General features: G+C 38.0%; 1 long non-coding RNA gene across 2 annotated transcripts in view; it reads left to right on the top strand.

Moving 5' to 3' along the window:
• Positions 1–12,513, top strand: part of LOC311444531 — a 232,272-nt gene that overhangs the window by 81,480 nt on the left and 138,279 nt on the right. The gene's annotated exons all lie outside the window — the stretch shown is intronic.

Below are 12,513 nucleotides of genomic sequence, written 5' to 3'. Positions count from 1 at the left end.
GGTGCAAGGTGCGTGTTTGCTGTTAAACCTGCAGTGCTGCAACAGTAGTCAAAGTATAACCTCCACCACATTTCTGAGACAAGACTATTGATATTAATGAGTCTGTGCTGATGTCAATAGAATATGCTCTTGTGTAGATCTTGATATAAAGAGGTGGCCTTTTAAATTGAAATTGAAGCACCCGGAAATACATTTCTGTGACACGTTCAGGTAAAAGGAAAAGTGTTTTTTAATAAAGGCATTTGTATCACGTGTTCATACACATGCAAGAACGTGTGAGAATCTTGACACCTACACAAGAGTTAGAAGAGTTGTTTAAAAATTTATTTGGACTACTTGATGACAGGTTGCAACATCTCTTCAAATTGTCTGAGTTATTAGAGGAGCTGTTAATTTTATGGTCTTTATAGGTTCATTAGTGATTAGGACTTCAAGATATAATATTGGGTGGGTATCACCTCATGGGATGGTTTCTTTATATGCAAAAAGAGTATCTCCACTTTGCAAAGCATTCACTTTAATGCACTGAATGAAGGTTCACTTTGATCAGAGATTCTTTTCTTACTGGTGCAAAGTGGAGAGTTGCACTCTCCACTGTCAGGTTCCATAATCACAGAGAAATAATGCCATGGGCAGAAAAAATAGAAGACTTTTTCTCCTTTCACACCTTTTATAAACTTCCTTGTGTAGGGACCTAGAGAACTACTTTTGTCTGATTTAATAAGTCTTTGTCCAAGCTATCTCGCGTTATCTGTACAAGTTTGTCGAAGTGATAAAAAGAAGTTGCAGCAGTGTAGTAGAAGGTGTATGACTGAACTGCATAAATGTGAAGATACTTCATAAAAGCTTCAAATCCCTATTTCTAATTTTTTGTTTTTGTCTAGCACTTGTAAGCGGGGCATAATTTTGGGATTGTGGGTGAGGTTGTGATTTCTAATCCCGTGTTTGTCTGTCCTGCCTTTAGTTTAGTCTGTGTGTTCCTTTTGTCATTTTTTCCTGCTGTTGCACATACAAATGCATGCACACTCATGTGTTTCTGTTGTCTTGTGCCTGCAATTCATTTTAGTATTCTTTATAAGGAGCTTGAAATAGATCTTTTGCCTAAATTTTCCAGTTTCTGCTTCCCAAATAAAATGGCAGGTAAAGGCTTGTGATGAAGAAACTATAGGACCTGCCTCTTTTAAGGGACACTTATAAATAGGAATAACTTAGCACTTAATGTTCAAAATTTCAAGGTAGAAGTCAGAAGTGGGCAGAGAAGATGGCACAAAGTCCCAAGCACCAGAACAGAAGATGTAGATAGGTGCAAATCATATTGGATATATTAGTCTTACAGGGTAACAGTGACAGTCCTGTGTATTAATTATGACAGACACTGTACTGCTAAGGGAAGGGCAGACAGCATTGTATCCTATGTGATGCTTTCTTTCACTTTCTTGGAGTAGTCACAGTGGAGAAACAGTGCTGTGAGAGCAGTTGCTGGTGTCAGGACAGTTTTTTGTGGTACTGACCCTACAGCACAGATGATATTGAGACTTCTTTTGCATGCCCTGCACGAAGTGTGTGGTTTGCTGAAGTCATCCCATAAGCTGAGCTGAAGTAAGCTTTCTGGCATCGCACTGTGCAAGCTTTGCAATTAGAGGGCGTGTGGATCCTTGAAAAGTGCTCTCTTTCCTAGCCTTGGGCAGTGCTGGCTAGCCAAGCTAGTGCATCCACATGAGGAAATAATGTTTTGTGCTTTGCAGTCAGTCCCAAATTCCAGCTGTGGTCAGTGCCACAGTTTGGTCTTGTGCTCCTCAACCTTTCTAGTAGGCACCAATTAAAATGGTTGGACAAGCACATACATTCAGGGCAGAATCCTATGCTTGACCTGGCCCGGGTCCCCATGGTGACCAGGATTTGGGCACCAGTTGGATGAGGTTTTAACTGATCCTTAAGGTTTTAGCAACCAAAGCTCACTCATTGGCCAGCATTAGCCGTTGACCAGGAGCACGATACCACTGTAATTCCACAAAGACAATAGAGCTGAGTTTTGAGTTTTTAGAAAATAAAAACACCTTTGAACACTAGAAAAATGCTTGCTTGCACATCTTGGACTAATTATTTGCGTGCTAGCTTTTTTTCCTATTCCTGATAGCCATGGGAAATTAATCAACTCCATGGAGTTCCTTACTAATTTTTTTTCTCTCACTCCTTAGAAATCATGTTTTTATCCACCAAATGTTACACATTTTCTCTCTGGAATTCCACTCTATTTACAAGCCAAACATTACAGTTCAGAATAGCCTGAGGTACAACTTCCTAGCAAAACAAAACAAACAAACAAAAAAACACTTGCTTTGTCCTTTAAAGGTTGGTAAATGGTGCTATGCAATGCTATTGCCTGCCTTCCTGCCTCAATACCATAAAGCAAATGCATAAATATCACACAGATGGGACACAATTCTTATAAAATTAATATTGTACTGGGATTCCTCAGACTCACTGGGGGAGAAAGCATGCCCTAAATTCTCTCTTGCTCTTTGTTTGAGGTGAAGTTGATGTATATGCAGGGTGAATAAGTTGTCCTTGTCAAAATAAGTTGAGGTACTTCAGTATGGCTATACATGGTTGCAACTTTTTCATACTTTATTGATTGCAAGCCTATTCAATCTACATATAACATTTTTCAAGAAAACCTCTTCACACTTTCTTCCACGTGTCCATTTATTCCTTTATTTTATTTTTCTACTCTGCTGAAGAAATGGTATCTGGAGGAGGTGACTGGAATACTTCCCTCCCCCACCCCCACCCCCAAAGTGATACAAGAACATTTAACTTATTCTTGCCCTTATATTCAGAAACAAAATGGAAATAAAATAATGGAAAGGGAGAAAAAGATGCTTAAACAGTTTTAGTTAGTTCATGAAAATTTGGGGAAAAGTCTCAAAATCCTTGTCCCAGGAGGAGTCATCACTAGAGTTCATTGTACAAAAGAAAGAAAATGGAAAGGGAGAAAATCCCCACTGCTAAATATTTTTAAAGAAAAATTTTATGTGTTTGTGTGTGACAGAACAACCCATGGTTTAGATTTGCAGTGCAAAATGTCTGGCATCAGTAGGGCTCTTTGGGCACCCAGTCTCTTGGTATAAAGTGTGCCCTGATGCCCCAGGAGAGAGGGGTAGAGGCCATTTTTGGTGATCCTCATGCTTGCTGTTGTAAAGTGTAGAAAGATGCCACCAGAGTTTTTTAGATGCATCCCTGCCATGATGCATCGTCTCCCTGCTGCCCTGCACCTCACCGCTGGACCTGTCTCAGCCCAGCAAGGCCAAGGGCCTGGCAATGGCACCTATCCCAAGCATAGCATTGTCCAGGCTGTCAGCTCTTCCCCAGCGCCTTGTGGCTTGGCCAAAACCAGTTTCTAGTCCCTTTTCTGCAGCACCGTGGCTGTAGATTGTCCCTGCACTTGGGACCACAGAAAAAATTTCCTCTGGAGTCCTCCATCACCACAGTATGCTGCCCTTGCATATCGACCTTTGTGTCCAGGAGCCAGCTGTCTGGCTCTGTCCTAGAGCAGAGTTGCATACCCTTGATGTGGCTGAAAGGTTGTAGGGCCAAGGGCACTTGGCCTTGGAGTATCTAAGGGCAAGCTGAGTCCCTCCTCCTGTTGCAGAGGGACCCTGAAGTCCCAGTGATGTTGTCCTGTGCAGGTTCATGTGAGAGAGATGGCCCCCTAAGGCCTCTCATCTCAGACAGATGGCAAAAGGAAGGGATTTTCTGGTTGATTGCTTCTTAATTTCCTCTCCGTTATTTCAGACCCAATTGTGCAGTTGCCTGTGGACCCAAGCATGCAGAGCCACTCCTGTTCAGTTCCTCAGGATATGTTTTGCTTTTCACCTTGAGAGATAATGAGACAGCACCCTGAGAGCTACTGCCCCAAACCACCCCAGACTTAGAAAAACTGAGATATCATCCAACTTAAATTTTATTTTATTTAAGGGGGGATGGAGCATAAATCAAAATGTCTTTCCTTAACCCTTTGTAGCCATTTCCATGTGTCACTGAAGGTGATCTTATTGCTTATGGGCCTGCTCAGTCTTTTCAGGTGGTATTGTGGAGGACTTGATTATAAGTCTTGTACTACCTGGCAAGAGAAATCAGCGGGTTCTGCAAAGCCAGTGGAGTCTGAAAATGATCCACGTGATCCTAATGTAGACCCAGTATCAACAGACTTCTGGTATTGATGGTATCTAGAATTAAGATGCATTATTCAGATCCTGATTTGCAGTTGTTTGATTTGCTTGCTTACTAACAGTGTACGTGCCCCTGGGACTCCCAGATTCCTTCCAAGTCTACAGTCTCTGTGAAAATTTCTGAAAATATTCTGTCTGCAGCAGGGATGACTTCAAGCAAGTGAGCAATATAGGTGCACATTTGGGAAGTTTGTCTGATGCATAGCTCATGGATTCTTTCACTTTTCCTGCAGTTGAATTTCACATCTTTAAAAAAATAAAATGAAATCTTATAAATAAATCTTATTCTCATGTTGAATATAATTGTGTATAGTATGTTAATTAGTGCACTAAGTGGATTGGATTATATCAGGGCTCTATTCCCAGCTGTGCTGTTGTCATACAGTGTGATTTAGAAGAAGGAACTCTTCGCTTTTTCCTACATGTCCTTTTCCCCTATTTGCCCTTGTCAAGCTCACATGCAAATTGTTCATGAGCTTTGCAGTAACTGGGAATACTCTTCAAGGTTCTGGTGCACCAGCTCAAAAATATTGTGTTAATGTGTGAATACTAAGGGCTTGTTAATTCCCCTTTTAATGTTCTGAAAGAAACCTATTTGTTAGTCATTTTTTTTGCAGCACTCAGTGTATGATTTAATCAAGGCACTTGGTCAGAGTACCAGCCTGGTTTTTGGCAGTGCTAGATGTGGTATGCTGTCTTCTCTGTGGAGCTAACTCCTATTATTTAAACAAACAAAAAAAACCTTTACACATTTCATATAACTGGGACTCCTTTATTGAGCCAGGCACAAAGTAGACTTTTTATTTATATTTGCAGGACAGAAGGATATTACAAATAGTATATCATTGGGTTAAAACACATCAACACTTTATAATATGTTTCAGGTTGTGACAGAGGAGTGAGGATTGTCAATTGAAAATCTTATTACAATATCACTGAAATGCTTTTTTTCCTTTTTTTAAAACAAACCATTGTCAAGTGCCCTCTTCATTCCCTATCCATTCTATTCTAAGAGTGTCAGTCAAGATTAAAAATTTCTGTTCTACCAAATCCAGTTAGTTCCTACAGAAAGCTTGTTTTTGAAGAAACCCTTTTCCAGCAGAATAAATGACTAATCGTAGGGTTTTCTTGAGCTTTTACATACCCCTTAACTCTCTCGTGGTTTGTACTCTAGTTGCCCATGCTATTCAGCCATACAGCTGGAGCCAGCCTAACATAGAACCTGTGGACTTTTCACCTGGACTGTTGATTTCCCTTTTGAGCATTTAAAGAGGTCCAGTCAAAATGAAATTTTATGGAAGGATGATTATGCAGAGAGATTTGCACCAGAGGCAGTCCAGAAAATCTTGGTTTTCTCATCTCTTCCAAAAGGGAGAAGTCTTCAAGAAGCAGGCTTTAGACAAATGAACTGCCAGAAGTGTAAATATCAGGATAGAAGGGCAGAACCACAACTGTTATAAATCTATTTAAGCTTTATTGATTTCTGCCCTGCCTCCCCCTCCCAGCTGAGGATGTGGACCAATATACTTAACATCCATTAGTGGTAAGTTTAAACAAAACTAAATAAAAGCTCAGAAACACACTTATAGTTTCTAAAATTTCAACCCCCTCAGCACTTTATTTTTATGCATTTGATGCACCCGTGTTTTATTAATGTCCTTCCTGTGGTATTTTATGCACTTCGGGGTACTTCTGAAGAAGATAGCAACTGTCTCTTCAGAGCATTAAAGAAAATATAAAAATTAAAATCTGACCACATGCAAGACTTCAATGGTGTATGTAACTGCAAACAACATTCCTGTTGTACAGGGATGGTTCGGACTCAAAGGTTCAATTTTCTCAGAAGTATTATGGTATTTGTTAACACTAAAATGATTTCTGTTCTTTGTTAAAGTTCATGTGTCTGCACAGCAATAGTTGACAGGAAAGGTTAGATATCCCTTTTTTCTAGATCAGTTTAAATGTTGAGAGACAATTGTTTTGCTGTTACCCAGAATACATACATGTGAAATAGCTACGATTTACAAACCTGAGTAAATGCTAACACTGCAGTTTTCACTTTTAGATGAACTACAGTGTTGAAAATGGTACATAAATTTAGTCACCAAATCCATACTTAGGCACCTGACATTCAGGATAGGAAGAGCTGACTGAAAATCAGATTATTTTTACATATATTATACAACTTTAAGAATTTTGATTAGCATATGTGGAATTACCTGTATACTGTTAAGTATAATTACAAGGACGAGCTATGTTTCTTCCAAGTCAGCCTTGTTAAACTCTCATGGTTTTCAGTCTGTGGAAATGTTAAGAAATATGATCTGGATGCAGACTATGAAAAAGCTGTTTTTCTAGTCTCTTTGCATGATGCTTTGCAGACTGAAAGAATCTGCAAAGGGGGAAAAAACACTACTAGAGACTAGCTTGCTAGCATAAGAAATGGTAAAAATGAAAAGGGAGTAGAATGAATGGTAGCAATGAACACATTGCAGAAAATAAAAAGGTATTCTTTTGTAGGAGGGGAAATTTAGCTGTAGGGCCATCTGAGGATGAAGGAGCTGTTTGCAGAAAAAACTGCAGAAGAGAAGAAACCATGCACTGAACAAAGAAATCTGGACTATTAAGATAGGTTTGCTCTAAGTACAAAAACCAGTCAAGGTTGACAAAGAAATTGAGGCAGAGCACTGAAAACTTTTATTATTTGCATTTCTTGTACTATGTATGTCAGTGACTGGAGTTTTGGAACCTTTATAGTCTTTGCATCACTTTATGTCAAACATTCTGTGCCTTTAAACAGGAGAACTAGCCTGTCAGCAGGTCTGCATGTTTGAGGAAAAAATATGCTTAAATAACAGGGTGGACATGGGGTTCAGGAGAGATCCTGGAGCTCCTGACAGATGGGATTTCAGGTACACTTTCCAAAAACAATAAAGATTTGTGCTCATAAAGTGAGCCAGAGAAATTAAGCTAGTGCTGTAGGCATTTTCAGGAGACCAAACCCAGGGGGTGAGCTTCAGTTACAGGATGTACATTTGAGCTATATAACCCAAGGTTTGTCTTTTAAAATTGTTTTTGCACAACTATCTATTTTGGTTTTGTTTATGTTTTTGCATAACTATCTATTTGTAACTCTCCAAGTTATGAGTTATTTGGAGATATTTACAAATGAATTTCAATAAAATCTCTGCATTTCTGAAGTACATATGTGCAAAATACATAAAAATTCTTTAGGAGACACAGGGCAGATGCTCTGCATTGACGATGACTGCAAAGCCAAGCCATGAGATTCACACAAGCAAAGGGCCATTAGTTGCTTTGGTTTCTTCAGAGATTTACTGTAGATTTCAGAGTATATTTTAATGGCAGATTCATCGTGTCCATTACAGTAGTACTTTCCTTTGCGTTTATTGTTTACATAATTATTATGCAATTAATCATTTAAAGATAATTTGTGAGACTTAAAATATTAAAAACATCTAATTACTGTATACATTTTTATTTCTGTACTGCTATAACTTGCTTCAGTATGTATTTAGATTTAGGAAATGATAATATACAAATATTTAAAATCAGTAAGTATGTATGTGTGTATGATCGGCAAATAACTGGAATTATAACCATGAACATTATAATTTATTAAAGACTCTATACAGACTCTTCCATCTTCCTCTTCTGTCTCTTCTGGAGGGGAATTCTTTGTAAGGCTTGCTCTACTTGACGAAAAAAACAATAGCTGTTGAGAAAAATTGACTGTTACTCTGGTGTATTAGTGACATTGTTTTGTGGTTGCTGACTCACAGAATGGTTATCCTGAAATGATATTGAAATGATATTATGGAACATTTACCGCCCTGGGTGAACAGTTGTGATACAGCTGAAGTTACTTTGGAAGAGCATTCCCTCTGAAGACAATCTGTATGAAAGACCTACTTTCTAATAGTTGTTGTGGAAGGCAGAGGTGACCAGGGTGGGTATTTTCAACCACAGAACCAAGTTATGGTGCTTGATTTTATTTTGTACTGTTGTGTGATGTGGAGAGTGTTGGCAGTAATACTACGTTACCATTGTAAATGCCTGTAGACTGGAAGTCTTGCTCCAGGTGAAAGAAAAACTACTTTCTGTTGTCCCACTACCTACTGAAAATACCTGTCTTCCTTGTTAATCTAAAAATTCCAGTGCCTTAATCTTTAACAACTAGATTGTTAACAACTACGTATTCTGATTTTTTGTTTGTTTCGCACTTCTCATGGCAGAATCCCAGCAGTTAAAGTCTAAACTGCAACAGAACTGGGCAAGTACTCCAAAATACCGTTTGGGAACATTCCACTTCTGAATATTTCTTCACTTTGAACACATTTAATAATGCTAGTGCTTGCTTTTACATAAGTGTACATACCTAAACAGTGGTTGTGTATACTGTCATTTTGTAACTCTTGCCTTTGTTCAAGTGCATCTGGAAAGTTGTTCATTTATACAGCATTTTCTTGTCATTCACACCTGAAGTTAAAAACTTGCTTTTTATGATTTTTTTTTTTGCTCGCTTTGTCTAAGGATAGGAACAGGAGTGGTGCATACACTGCATAGTTCTCCTGAAAAAATATGTTTTGCTTTTTTTTTTTTTTTTTTTTTTTTTTTTTTTTAATGAAGGAGAGGTCTCATCACTACTAAAATCTGCTCAACATCTCATGAGTTACTTTGGGAAATATTGTTTTTTTTTTCATTAAGTCTTGGAGACAACCCCAGAAGACTGTAGACTGTTCAGTGTTTGTAGATTCCAGTGTTTGTAGCTGTAATTTGCTGAGCTGGGCAGTTTGTTTCCCTGCCTTGTATTGCATTATGTCCTTTATGCAATAGCAAGGCATGGGTGAAGTATCGCCAGGATGATCTCAGGAATTACTTCACAAGGTTCAAGGCATGGGAGACTCAGGCCCATGCTTTGTAATTGTTCCTCACTAATTGCTTTCCTAATGCACCATTGTCTTCAGTTCTCCAGTTGTCTCTCTTTATACTGGCTAATTTGCCATTTTTCTTCCTGATCTTCCACTGCAGCAAAGAAGCAAGCTATCTACTGATGCATAATCATGGACGCACTGTTGGCTTGTTACAAAACAAAATGTTATGTTAAAACGAGAGATGTCTGTGGTGAGTCTCGCGTATCTTTATCTTTAAAGCACATCACGGACTCAGCAGCACTACTACCAGTGCCTGCTATGTTATTAATGCTACTCTAATTAGGCCAATCAGTTTTAATTAGTATACTGTCATGTAACAATCTCATAAAATACTTTGTGTAAGAAAATTGATCTGGCTCTAATGCTAATTAGTTTGCTAGACTCCCTGCCTTATAAATGGGAATTGATTGCTTCTCTTCAGCTCCTCCTTTCTTTTTCAGTAATTCTCCCATAAACTCTGTATTCTCTTCCAGTTTCTTTCATGATTTTTTTTGTGTGTCCCTGTGTCTCCCTCAATTAATTCTGCCCATTACTCCATCTCTAGTGCAACCTGAAAAGAACAGGGTTTTATCACTTGTCAGAGTGAACCTTCCTCAGTTAAATTTTTTCCTCTCAGGAATTTGCAAGATCAGAGACCCATAAGCCTAAGTACTGTCTCAGAGCTAGAGCTGACAAGGTTAGGCCCAGGTCAGCCCACTAGTAAATCAAAGCCAGTGAGGAGCTAAGGCTGTGGCTGGAATCAGAGATTTATGAAGACAGTAACATTAACATTACAAAAGAAGTATTTTATTGTCTTTCACATGGGACTTGTTTACTGGTAGTAACACACAGAAGACTGAAACAATAAGGTTAATAAATGGGTGAGTGAGCAACAGATAAATCAAATACTCCTTGATACTCTTTGAAATTAGGATTAATTTGGTTAATTGTGAACATAGCAATAGTGCGTAAAAAGTTGGAAAATTCTGTCTCTGTACATTTACAGTGTTCTGGTTCAGTTATGCTGTCTGGCTTTTAATATAAACTAAATTAGCAGGCAGAGGCAAAGCTGACTGCTAAAATTGTATCCTGTTTGATGCCCTGTTTTCAAATAATCATGAAAATCACCTCTTTGGGATATTGGGGGGAGGAATGAAGAAATGAAAGAAATGTGGGGAAAAAAAAAAAAAAGAATGCTTTTTAAAAAAAATATTTTCACGTGTTGACTAAAACTAATATAAAGTTATGTGCTAAAGCATATCTAGGTATCACAGGTGAAAATGGATCTAGAGTCGATATAAACAGTCTGATGTGCTATGTTGGCATTCCATATGGGTATTCATGCCTGGATATCTCAAGGATCTTTTGTTATCAGTTGTCTCCACTGTGGGAGAAGTATTTATGATTTAATATTGAAGTCTGAAAATTACATGCCAGGTACTGTGCACATGAGTGCAGGAAGGATGTCTTTGCAGCACATGCTTTCACTGGAATTCGCTGAAAGTATGGCTGACTTGTTAGTGTTTCCAAAGGCAATCATCTTAAACTTGGCTATGTGATCGTATTATATCTGTACATAAGTCTGTTGTGGAAGGACCTTCTTAGTGCATTAGACACATGCACGCATAAGTTGTCTTTTCATGGGCATCTTTATGCCTGTGCTTCTGCTGTTGCAGTACAGATGATGGAAATGAAGCAGGAGAAGAAACTCTGGTTATTGAGTGATCAGTCATAGTCCATTTTTACTTATAGTGACATTTATCATGTTCAAAGGTGAAGTTTTCCACCTACTGTTTAATGAAATAAAAATCTAAAGGCTGATATAATTTGATGAATGTGTCTGTGACAGAGAAATACTCAGAGACATTATGTATGATGTCAGATTAAATTAGTAAATTGACCAAAAATATAGGAAATATATTTTTCTTAGCCTTCAACTTATTCTTTGTTCATTAGAAGTATATATATTTTTATATATATTTTAACCTGCGGCTACCTGCTTAGACATGTCACTGCTTCATGTAGCTCTCTGACAGTAATACAGTAATAGATTTATTTATTTATTTATTTATTTATTTATTTATTTATTTATTTATTTATTTTGGTGGATGCATGAATGTGCCTTTCCTTATTTGGGTTCCTGAAAGACTTTGTCATTTAGAAAGGAGGGTTTCTTTAATACACGTTTTCGTCATGTTACATGGTGTCTTTAAGCATTTTATTTTCCTATATTAGCAGAATATTGCAAATGATACTGGAGATGGTTTTTAAGGTGTGCATTCACTGACAACTGAAAATAAATGAGCTATTTGAACTCAGCTAAAATAAATTTGTAGAGTTTGTAACAACAGACTTGACCATGACAGTCTTTCTCTCTCGTTAAATAATTACTCTCTCATCAGCATCATCTTTCTTTTCAAGTTCCAGCAGAGTTGCTGAAGGAGCAATTTGGAAAAACCTTTGCTAGCATGAAATGTCTAAAATAGTTGTTACTAAGTTGATTTGATTACATCAAGATCTTTATTTCCTCTCCATCAGGACACATCTCTATTCCCTACAGGTTCTGAAGGGTGATTATCAATTCCCAGCATATCCTACCTCTGAATATTCAAATACCTTCAAGGGTTATGCTGAAAATATGCTGATTTATATTAGTCTGCAAATTGTGAGATGACCCTAGGCACAGGAGAGATAATGTCTCTGGTCGTAAAAAGGAGGGGGCATACTAAGACATTGCTTATTCATTGTCTTGTGTGATGAAAGTTTCCCACACCCAGTTTGTCCAGGAGGAAAAGTTTATTGCTGCACGAGGAGGAAAGGAGTGCAGGAGGAAAAAGGGTGTTGCTGCATGCTCTCCTGACATGTTTCATCCCAGAGGTATTTCAGTGCTGCTACATATGACCAAGAATGGTCAAATTTTGCCAACTATTGCTGAATGTGACTCTTACCTGTGTGAAAAGAAGTGTTAAACTTGGATATCACTGTGTAGTAACTGTCAGCAAATTTTGATTTTGACCACAGGATATCATTAAAAATATTTTCCCTGCTGTGCCATATGAGGCTTAATTAAATATTTGTTCAAACCCTCCATGTTTCCCCAAATGAAAGGATGTAGTATGAATATATTAGTATAATTTGGATAAATGAACCTCTGAAATTCTCCAGTGCTCAGAAGTACAAATTGGACTTTGAAAGCATTTTCATCAGGGATTTCATCAACTGAGATTGCAGATGTCACCAGGGCATGCCTGGACTTCACAGAAACTGTAATAAGTGTATGTGGTCTTTGCAGCTGGCAAATACTTCTCTACTGGGTTTTTACCCAGGCTGACCTTTGGGCATCTTCT

The sequence above is a fragment of the Aythya ferina genome (genome assembly GCF_964211825.1).
Source record: "Aythya ferina genome assembly, chromosome: 1".
In the NCBI taxonomy this organism is placed as follows: domain Eukaryota; kingdom Metazoa; phylum Chordata; class Aves; order Anseriformes; family Anatidae; genus Aythya; species Aythya ferina.
The sequence above is the reverse complement of the archived record's forward strand: the minus strand, read 5'-3'. Positions and strand labels throughout refer to the sequence as shown.